Raw genomic sequence first — 12,141 nt, 5'->3', positions numbered from 1 at the left:
CCTGTGTAGAGCTAGGCTAACGTGTGTACTCATGTCTTAGTTTTTACCAAAAAAGTTTTAAACATTAAAAAAGGGTTTCAAAAAGAGAAAAACACTGAATAAGAATATAAAAAAAATATTTTTGTACAGCTTTACAATGTGTTTGTGCTTTAAGCTAAGTGTTGTAAAGGAGTCAAAAAGTATACAGTGCTTATAAAGTCGACAGCAGTATAGAGTAATGTCCTACGTCTTCACATTTACTCACCACTCATTCACTGAGGCACTCAGAGCAACTTCCAGTCCCTCAAGTCCCATTCATGGTAAGTGCCCTACACAGGTATATGAATTTTATCTTCTATACCGTATTTCTATTGTATTTTTTCTATGTTCACATAACACAAATCCTTACCACTGTGTTACAATTGCCTACAGCACTCAGTATAGTAACATTCTGTACAGGTTTGTAGCCTAGAAGCAACAGGCTTTACCATACAGCCTATGTGTGTAGAAGGCTATACTATGTAGGTCTGTGTAAGTACATTATATGATGTTTGTACAACAAAATTGTCTGGACACAGTTCTCAGAGCATAGCCCCATCCTTAAAAGACACATGACTGTATTTCAAATGAAAATGCAACCTCATTTAAGGAAGGCACATGAAGAGCTCAAATGCCAACCACAGCTGAATAAGGTCAAATTAAAGGAGAAAGGGATTTTACTTGTATTTCACCACTGGATGTCCACTGTAGATTTATTTAGCATTTCTATGGCATTTCACACCAAAAGTTTAAAAAATAAATTTTCTTATAGAATTAACTTTAACAAAAAGAAAAATAAGATCATGGGAAAAGTTGATTGAGTTGAAAAATAAAGACACCCTAAGGAAAATTCCTTGTAAGTAGTACTTCTTTACAAAAAAAAAAAAAAAAAAAAAAGGAAGAGGCTAGTGCAGGGGACAAAAAAGAAATCAAAACCAAAATACTCAAACACTCTCTAACTATAAGGGACTTTAATATTGCAACAAAACCAAAGAAAGAAAGAAACCAAGAAAGGTCATACACATTGGTATTCAGGCTACCAGGAAAAATATGATTACAAACCTTTTTTAAAAGGCAGTTTTGTAAGCCTATTGATTCCTTTTGCACATTTCAAGGTAAAGTAGTTACTTTATAGTTGACTCAATAATATTACAAAGATCTGTCAGGAGTCTGAATTTAATAAGAACCCTCTCTGTTTTTTAAAGAAAACCTAAAGACAAGTTAAAGCTCAAAACTAACTGGAACAAATGGTACGCGAGTACATTTGCTTAACATGAAGTTCACTTCCGCAATAATCCCATTTTTCTTCTAAAGCACTGACTTATAATAAATCTCTCCTATTGCACTATAAATTCCAAGGTCACAGTCAAAGATGTTTATTAGTATAATTACAATGTAGAAAAAATACCAGTAAGCTTCCAGTTCCAGGTTTCATACATTAATAGAATAAGAAAATTAAGAAAGTGTCAAGTGTGTTTTAATTCTCCAGCTCTAAAGATTCCTAATGTGGTGCTCTTTCATTACATGATCTAATTTTTAGTGTTGTTTGCATTTTATCTTTGAAGTTGCTAACATTTTTTCAAACACTTACAAAGTACAGTTTTGTTATTATAAAAATTAAGGGCCAGGTGCAGCAGCTCACGCCTGTAATCTTAGCACTTTGGGATGCTGAGGCATGCAGATCACAAGGTCAGGAGTTTGAAACCATCCTGGCCAACATGGTGAAACCCCGTCTCTACTAACAATACAAAAAAAAAAATTAGCCAGGTGTGGTGGCGGGCACCTGTAGTCCTAGCTACTCAGGAGGCTGAGGCAGGAGAATGGTGTGAACCTGGGAGGCGGAGTTTGCAGTGAGCCGAGATTGCGCCACTGCACTCCATCCAGCCTGGGCGGCAGAGCGACACTCCATCTCAAAAAAAAAAAAAAATTAAGATATGGCCATAAGAAAAGAGGTAGAAAAAGTCAAAATTGCTGAAGAGCCAATAGGAACTCATTTATAATATAATGAATTACTCAACTTTACAGGCATTCTTCAACAGGGTCTCTATGTTCAATTTCTAAATACTTAAGATTCTTACAATTCTTAAGCAATTGAAAGATTCTAACCACTCTTAACCAGTGTTTGAAATCTATCTCTACAGAACTGTAAATATGCATAATACCAATAGATTCTTGATTATCCTTCAATATCCAATGGCTTTACTTTCTACTCTCAAAAATGAGCAATCAGTATTTCCAAGAAAAAGAGTTTTCCTATCTCCTTTTTGACATTATGCTTAAAGACTTTGGGTGCACTGTTCCACATGGTAAAGAGGATTGCATTAAATGAGAATATCTAATTCTCAATGTCTGAACTTCCTATTATTAGGGACTTTACTATCATTAGAATCAACTGAAAAGGCCAGACAGCTGTTTTACGGTTTTGTTTGTTTGAGGGGAAGTCTGTTTCTTAATATGCTTTCCTTCTAATAAGCATCAAATAGTAGTATACAAGTTAGAAAATGAATATCCTGCTTTCTTCTGTAACTGGAATAAGATATGAATTATAATACTACAGAGGTTATTTGTGAAACCTCTGCTGGTTATAACATTTAAAACGAAAATAAATCTCAACAGGTCATCTAGATCAGATGAGTCTTTCATGTCTTCCTAAAAGTTTCCACCACCATAAAAACAAACAAAAACACTTTCTCATAAGGATATTTAATTTAAACTAAATATTCCATTGATGCCTTAGTAACTTAGGAAAATACAAAGCTATCTCCAATGGCATTCCAGCAAGGATTTTTCTGGGTACTACCAGTTATTGTCACTGCTTGAGGAACATTGACATGAATCTCAACAAATCACAGGCACACCAACTTTGCTACCGAAGAAGATAGATTATCAGTAGTAATCTCTTTTATTCAGCAGCAAGCTACTATTATGCTATAATTATGGCAAATACCATATTTGCTACCATTATTGCACTTTTTTTTTTCAGCAGGGTCTCACTCTGTTGTCCAGGCTGGAATGCAGTGGCACAATCATGGTTCACTGCAGCCTCAATCTACTGGACTCAGGTGATCCTCCCGGTTCAGTTTCTTGAGTAGCTGGGACTACAGGCACATGTAACCACACCTGGCTAATTTTTTTATTTTTTATTTTTTAGTAGAGATGGGATTTTGCCATGTTGTCCAGGCTAGTCTGTAACTCCTGGGCTCAAGCAATCCTCCCACCTCGGCCTCCCAAAGTGTTGGGATTACAGGTGTGAGCCACCATGCCCAGACTACAAAGTTCTTTAAGCATATATAATATGAGTATCTTGCATAGCAAGTTTTGCATAGTATTTTCACTAAAGAGGGAAAACACATGGGAAGCAGACTTATATCACCTTAAATTTTAGATGCTTTAGACACTAAAATTACTAATTTTCACATCTCTGTTTATCCAATCCCAAGTCTTTCTATCTTTTTTCACATCTCCCTCTTCTCATCTTTACACATTTTCAGAATCAAGGCTTTCATTTTAGACATATTTAAGTGGTCCTAATTTCTTTAAATTTCACTTGGCCATTATCTTCCCTCAAGTTATCATGTATCGGCTTTTCTTTCTGCCTTTGCTAATCCCTCAAAGGTAAAAATCCATATCTACTACTTTCCCTTCCCATCCACACATTAGATGTAATAAAAGAGCCAATAGATTGAAATACAAATTCCTGCTCTGATATTTACTACCTGAGGAAACTTGGTCAAACTACTAACATCCCTGAGCATTAGTTTTCTAATCCATAAAAGGAAATTTTGGTGTCTCTACTACAGGTTGCTGTGAGGACTGAATGTAACAATGTATTTGAAGTATTGATCAGAGAGCCAAACATATAGTAAACACTCAATAAATATGCTTGCCATTCTTTGCTGTGTGAAATCTGGCCTTTGAACTCACCATTCTCCTAGCATAGACAGGACTCAACATGCCAGTGTACAGTTCCCAGTCTTCCAAATGGCAGTCAAGAAGGCGAAAGCTCACTTATGAACTAAAGATACAAAAACCCTGATTATTTTTTCCATCAACATAAGCTATCTTCTGACCTATATTTAGAAAAGAAAAAAATATTACAGAGAAAATCATTTCCATTACAGTTTGAAAAAATAGTTTTCATTGTTTTCTCTGAAAAATATTAGAGAAAAATCATTTTCATTACTGTTTGAAAAAATAGTTCTCATTCTTCGACAACCTACAGCTTTTATACTTAATATTCAGGCTTCTGTAGCACCCTATACAGAATGATGGTCCTCTCTATTCTGTATTGCACTTAAATCTATGCATGTCTGTTTCTTCCAGTAAAAGATGAAATGTGTTTGGGCCCAGGAATAGCTATTTGCTAAATAAATCTTTCTTTTGAAAGCTATCTTTTTTTAAGGAGTTCCTACATATAAATCTAAGAATATACAATAAGCAAAATTATTTTAAGCAAGTTTTCAAAATAGATCCAAACTGAACACCTAATATGTATGGGTATTTGATGTTACTGAACACTTTCTCAATAAAATTCTTCACATACGATTTCTCTAAGTCCTGGTTTTTTTTTTCCTGCATCTCCTCTTTTACCTCCTGCCTTGCAAATTTAGGTCTTTCCTACATTTGTTTGCTCTTCCTTTCATGCTTTCAAGGTGTTTCATGTATTTTTTAAATCTTTAACACTTTACTACAACCAACAACTATGCATTTGCTCACTAGAATTTATGATCATCTCAAAATAAAACAAAACAAAAAGCTGAAATCATATTTTTCACATTCCCCAAACTGATTCCCCTGCCCTCTTTGTTGTTAGCAGTATTATTAATCTTACAATGTAACATATTAATTCATCTTTTATTCCTTTCTATTCCTATATCCTCTACATTTACTCTGTCATGAAATCCTACTATTGAAGACTTCTAAGAAAGAAAGGTCCTCACCTCAGATTTTAAAAATGGATTCTAAGAAATAACAAGATTAATCCTTTTCCTTCATTCTGACCCAGAGGAAAGCAGAGCAGGTATGGAGAATTCTAACATGAGTTACTGAGACACATAAAAAAATTACTTAGAAGCAGAAAAGCTTATTCAGCTACAACAAACTAAAGGCTCAAAACTCACAAGGTCTTTGAACTCAAGTGGCCTACTCAATCTAAAAGAAACATAATCTAGGGCACCCTCACAAGCTAGCTTAATCAGATTAAAAGGATAAAAACACAAAATTAGGAATAAAAAACAGGTGACAATATCAGATACATGGAAACTTTTAATGATTATAAGGAAAGATACGGCATTCCCCTAGGTGTATATGAAACACTTTCAAACTTGAATAAAATGAAAGATTTCTAGGAAAATAAACAAGCAACTGACTCAAGAAGGTTTAAAGTCTAGTTCAAGATGACACTTCTTCTCTCTGGAAAAATTCCGTTTTAGAAAGCAGTGAAAGCTTCAATCTTCAACCTAGAGTACATGTAGGAGATGTGTACAGAAAAGAGGAGTAATGTTCTACAACCTAGAAGAGGCTCAAGTTGTAAAACCACTACAACACAAGGCGGGAGTAAATCAAGCTGTAGAAGACATAAATTAATTAAAAGACTGTACTTGGAATGACCAACCACACCCATATGTCCCCCCCTCCACACACACATAATCATACAAAACTGTAAGCAGACATTTACCTGCAAGGGAGAAAAAAGAAGGTATTTATTTCATAAAACAAACTAAAACCAAATAAAAATTGAATGAGATCTCTAAGGGAGAAATAGGCAACTAGCTATGAGTGGTGGTGCCAAAAGGTTGCCCAGCCTAACAGCAAACTCATAGCCCATTCACCCTAAAGGAAAGCCAACCAGTCACCAACTCTTAACTGCATACAAAGAGCTCCTAGTTAGCTCCTTTTTTTCTTCATTTTTTTTTTTTTTTTTTTTTTTTTTTTTTTTGAGACGGAGTCTCGCTCTGTCGCCCGGGCTGGAGTGCAGTGGCCGGATCTCAGCTCACTGCAAGCTCCGCCTCCCGGGTTTACGCCATTCTCCTGCCTCAGCCTCCCAAGTAGCTGGGACTACAGGCGCCCGCCACCACGCCCGGCTAGTTTTTTGTATTTTTTAGTAGAGACGGGGTTACACCGTGTTAGCCAGGATGGTCTCGATCTCCTGACCTCGTGATCCGCCCGTCTCGGCCTCCCAAAGTGCTGGGATTACAGGCTTGAGCCACCGCGCCCGGCCTTCTTCATTCTTAAATGTGAATGACCAAACAAAGCTTTTCATAAATTTGATGAAAGCCTTTGTTCCAGTTACAATTTAGAACAATCTGTCATATGTTCCAGGGTTACATATGACAAATTAATCTAAAACATAATGGTGTCAAACTACTGTTATTAGACTCATGGATTCCATGGATCATGAAATAGAATATGGCACAGCAGGGACTGCTAGTCTCTGTTCCCTAATATCTGGAGCCTCAGCTGAAGGCTGGTGTATGAAGTCATCTGAAGGCTCATTCACACAGGTCTGGCATTTGATGCTAGCTTGTTGCATGAGATGCTAGCTTGTTGCATGAGACCCTAGCTGAGCTGTTAGCTGAGCATATTTATCCCTAGTTCACTATATGACCCAGGCTCTCCCAGAGAATGATGGCTGGTTTCCAACAGAGAAAATTGAGAGGGCTAAAGAAAATCTGGTAGAAGCCATGTCCTTATGACATAGTCTCAAAAGCCATGCACTGTCACTTAACAAAGGCCCATTCAATTTCAAAAAGAGGGAAATAGACTCCACATCTTGATATGGGAGTAGCAAGGTTCTAGAAGCACTTGTGGGATCAGAAATATTGCTGTGGCCGTTTTTGGAAAATATAATCTTCCATGGCCTTCAGCATAAAAAAGGGATCAACAAAAATAAATTTTAAAAAATATGAAGATCTCAGAAGAAAGAGAATTCAGAGAACTTAAATAATTGTTTATTATTATTTGCTTGTTAAACACCAGTTTTAAAAACTATAAGAAAATACAGAAACTTCAAAAAGGATGCCATGAAAAGAGAATGAGAAATTAAAAGCAATTCTTAGAAATTAAAATATGACTACAATATAAAGCATTTCAATAGAAAGAGTGAAGAGAAGCTACCAGAATGTAAAATAAGAAAATAGAAATATTTTTAAAATATAAGAGCCATAGAGGATAGAACCAGGATATTCAATTTCTGACAGACGAATAGATGTTCCAGAAAGTGATAAGAGAAAACCAAAATGAAGAAAATGAGATTGAATTTTGAAGAGTCTATGGAGTATTATTTCACAAAGTGAAAATGTTAACCCTCTGGAAGCTTAGTGTCTACCTCATTTTGGTGCCCTCCTACCACCAATACTGAGCTGAACTTCAAATAATCTAAATAATACTCACTTGAAATAAATCATTTGACAGCTAAATAGCTATTAGCTGCAGATTAAGACACTTCTAGAATTATTCCAATTTCTATTCCTAAATATTTTAACCAATTTTCTTTTTTAAAAATAATCTCTCCTAGAGAGAAAATGCCCCAAACTTGAAAGAAAATCCTGTATCGGAAATAGGGAGGGTGATGAAGTTGGGCAATCCTGAGTTCAAGTTCTTTTTCTCCGTAGCCACTAAACCACCAGGAACTGACTTCAAGTTCTGACTCCAAAACTTACTAATATGTGACCCTGGACCAATTTATTAAAACTCTAACCTTTAATTAACTTTCTATTAGTAATTTATATTTATTTTTTATTTTCAGGAAATTAGAGGATTGCAGAGAACGTATGTAAAGCATCCACTTTATAGTGGTTACATTATTAGCATGACTCAGGATCCTCATGAGAATCCAAGGATGTGATAGCCCTATTTTCCTTGTACCTACATTATCAAAGAAACATTATCTGAACTAACACTGATCTATGCATTGTCTGATCTCATCCGCTCCTTATTTATATCTTTAGTTATCAATCATGTGGTTGGTGTCTTTAATGCAGGAGACTATAGCAATCTAAATTCTACAAACACAAGGCAAATTAATAGGTTCTACTTCTAATAGTGTAAACTAGAAAAATATTCTCATCTGAAATTCAGTCACAGGTGGATGAAGAAGAAAATCTGAGGTTGATTCTCTTTTTTTCTATTCCGCTTCCATGCCACAAGAGGAACTTTGGGAGAGTTAGAGCAGGAGAAAAGTAAAAACTCCTTTCATCTCTTCAATAATACTACTTTTCTAAGTAAAATAAATGCATCACCATCATCCAAGTCTGAGAATCCAAGAGGAAAGGAACCATTTTAACAGCAAACTGGGCTGACATCTAAAGCCATGTAGATAATGACCACTTCATAATAGTACCATGAACCACATTGGAATCCAGGCAATGACTTGACCACCAGAGGCTGTCAGAGTAAATTAGAAGGGACCATTCTAATCAAAGTACTATGATAAATCTAGGGATAGACAACAGTAAAAGATTAATAAGAAAGGTACTACATTGTTCCAAGATATTTGTTTCTTAAAGAGATCGCAGGATAGAAATTAGCCAACTTCCTATATATACGTTGTTCTGTTCATCTATTTTAATAGAAGATGTTTTTTAACTACAAAAGGAATTCTGCGAAAGTCATAATCTAGACCTTAGCTAAAACAGGCTTTGTAAATTCAGACCACGAGATCATGTGAATCAAAGTACTTGCCAACACCTGGGGGCAGCATACCACTAACTGTTGAAAGGGACCTAAGAGCAAAGCGCCAGCAGAAGACTGAACACGCAAATGACAAAAACCACACCCGAAACATGTCACAGAATATATTTCTAACAATAAACATCGTGACAGACATATATATACACGTATAGTCACATATAAAATACATAAGTAAATGTATAATTATATATTAAAATGTGTTGTATATAAATTTTATTTTATATTGTATATAGACATGTAAGTGAAATAGTAATTTATTTATAGAAACTGTATAATGTATATACATATACCGAGTATGTGGATGTATATAGAGATAAACATAGATACATGATTTGAGAAGTGAAAAGCCAACATGTCATGTTTTTTCATTTAATATAATGAGAATTTTGATAATAAATGGTACAACTTCTTCTTGTAAAGCTCAGAAAAAAATTTTCTCCACTGTGTGGCCTGATTAATTCAGAATATGACTAAGTGGCTTGATAGGGGAAAATCAGATTCAATGCTATTAAGTTTTCTTTAAGTGGGCAACATATGACAAGTAACATGAATGCATATTTTCAAGTCTAGCAAGGTCTGTTCTAAAACTTACCTAAAAATGATTTTGTTAAAAGGCAAATAATTTTCTCCATCATGAAAATATTCTTATAATACACAAAGAAAACATCACATTATCAACTTTCTCTTTAAATATGTATAAAGTATTTTATTTTTCTTAAATATAAAATACGAAAATCTCCTGCTATGACAAATTAAAATTAGAATTTTCAACAGTAACACTCTTTAAGACTGTGACGGGCCCAAAGGGAATCAAGCCTTTCATGCAACATTACAAATATATTTGGCTTTTATATAAAGTGGTGTCCTCATGTGTATTGTCAAGTTCTTTGCAATTATTTTTCTTTCTTCATTTATGCAATGTAAGCAATATTATGTATCTTAACATGTTGTGACTGTTAAGTAAAATAATATGAAGTGCCTTGCAATGTGCCTAACCAAAGTATATGTGCTCAGTAATGTTAGTTCTCGTTTCTCAAACTACACCACAAATAACAAAATTAACTTTACGTAAAGTATATGAATAGAAAACACCTCTGAAAAAATTTATTATTCCTTTTTATGCTTAATGCAAAGCAAGACAATATACCTTTTCGTATCTGTCACACTGGCAAAGGTCCTTCATTTTGATTTGTTGTTATTGGTGTTTTAATGATAACACCTAATGATAGCCAATGCCGATGAGAATGGAATTAGACAAGTGTGCTTACACGTCCTCTCAGAAAAATACCAGAACTGAGAAAAACAGCCACAGCCTTAAAGAAACACACACACACACATAACTTTAAAACATCTTTTATCTTTTGACTCAATCTGCTTATTGAGCTCTATCCTGAGAATATAATCAGCTATGCAGTCAAAGATCTAATTATAAGATGTTCATCTTAATTTTTAATAGTGAAAAAGGAATATAATCTGAATATCCAACAACAGGAAAATAGTTAAATACATTTTAGCACATTCATGAGAGAGAATATTATATGGTTCATTAAAATAAGTTTTTAAATAATCTTAATAACTGCTCAATAAATAGCAATTCCATTAACACAGTGGCTCAGGATTGTCCTTGATTCATCTCTCTGACATTCATATCTGATCCATTAGAAAATTACATAAGTGTTACATTCAAAATGCAAATACATGCAGAATCTAACCTCTCTTTACTCCTATCACCCTGTCCTAAGCCACTGGTCTTAGAACTGAACTAGATTATACTGTTAGCCTCCTAACTTGCCTGTGTTTCCACTTTTGCATACCTATAGTCTATACTTCAATAGATGCCAGAATGATTCTTTGAAAATATAAGTATAAATAATGTCACTGCATGCCCCCAAAACAAGATGCAAAACTATGTATAGCATATTTCCAGTTTTATTTGCCAAAATATTAATAATGTTTATGTGTGAGAGAGAATGAGATTATATACAAGTTATTTTGATAGTCCATGTTTTTTATTTTTTTCTTACTTAAGCAGGTTTAATTTAAAAAACCAATAGAATGTTTTTAAAAAAGTTTATACAAAGTTGAACTGTATGATTCAAATATTTTAATTTTAAAATATGATCTAATCAAAGGTTAGTACTCAATTTAAAAAACTCTAATTTCAAATTATGACTCCTTGAGGACAAATTTGAACATGAAAAAACGTTTTTAAAATTATATATGAGAACATGCACTTTGAAAAAAGAAAATTATCATAATCATAATAAGACATCATAATAAACAAAACGTGAATGTTTTACATTATTACATATTTTCTGTTGTTCAGGCTGACAAAAATGAAAATGACAACTTTTTATGAATCTTCTACCTTCTATCTTGAGTCTTCTCTGTTAAAATTATTACTTTTAAAAAGTGTCTGAGAGCTGTTGTTTTCTTAATTCTTTTTCCCTGACCTTGAAATATAATTGACTGTCTTACAGGTCTCAATGGTATAAGTCATTAGTAAGATAAAAATATATGGGATTAAAGTAAAAAGTGATAAGACTTTTAAATTAAGTAATGATGCTAATAATCCTACTTTATGAAAATAGGTTATATGATAGATGTTAATTATTATTATAACCAAGGTTTGGCAACTAAGAGATCTTTACATTTTTTAAGGAAAATGAGTGTTGGAGTTCTTTTGTTTAAAGGTTTACCAGAGAAAATATGGCTATTTATTCAAAATTAAGTGACTATATTACTTTATGCAACATTTTCATTCTGTACCCTCAGAGTAGGGCAAATAATTTTATTAATAATATAAATGTTAGAACCCATTTAAAATAAGGAGGTAAATATCCACAAAATGTTACCCTCTACCACAATTACTGTAATGATTACTCCATTTAAAATTTTAAAAAACATACTCTTTTTACTTCTTCTTCCCCATGCATGGTCTAAATGTAATTAACTTTTGAGAATGGAGAACAATAAAGCACAGAGTTCACATTCTATTAAAAATGAGACATGAGAGAGAAAAACCCAAAGCAGCTACAGGAAGGCAAAGAATGATACAGGGGGCTAGGAAGAGGCTTAAGTCTTGAGACCCCTGTGAGGCTGCTAACAGCTTGGTGGGATGAAAGACAAGATAGCAGAAGTAAGCAGATGACACAAAACAATGATGAAAAGGCGTGTGTGAATAAGAGCTGGATCAAGGTTACACAAAAGAACTATCTGGGATTCTTACTGTGAATAAATCTTTATTTTTTGCCCCTAAGCTAGTCTCACTTGACCAATGTCTAAGATTTTTCATGGACAGACTTACAAAACTGTGACAATTCACAGACTGTAAGATTTTATAATACTCCAGCTTCAGAAGTTCTCATTCATTGTCATATCAAAATCTCACCAACCATTAGGATGTCAATATTCTAATTACATTCAATATAT

At 34.0% G+C, this 12,141-nt stretch overlaps 1 protein-coding gene across 8 annotated transcripts in view; it reads right to left on the bottom strand.

The window, feature by feature from the left end:
• LOC105489083 (coiled-coil domain containing 171) overlaps window positions 1–12,141 on the bottom strand; it is a 395,301-nt gene that overhangs the window by 150,496 nt on the left and 232,664 nt on the right. For 2 of the 8 annotated variants that reach the window (XR_011612600.1, XR_011612601.1), the window contains exon 22: window positions 3,943–4,033. The exons of the other annotated variants lie outside the window; for them this stretch is intronic. The gene's annotated coding sequence lies outside the window, so the exon portion shown is untranslated. The remainder of the gene's footprint in view (window positions 1–3,942; window positions 4,034–12,141) is intronic. 8 annotated transcript variants of the gene reach the window in all.

This window comes from Macaca nemestrina, chromosome 14 (assembly GCF_043159975.1).
Source record: "Macaca nemestrina isolate mMacNem1 chromosome 14, mMacNem.hap1, whole genome shotgun sequence".
NCBI lineage: Eukaryota > Metazoa > Chordata > Mammalia > Primates > Cercopithecidae > Macaca > Macaca nemestrina.
This window is presented reverse-complemented; position numbering and strand designations above follow the sequence as displayed.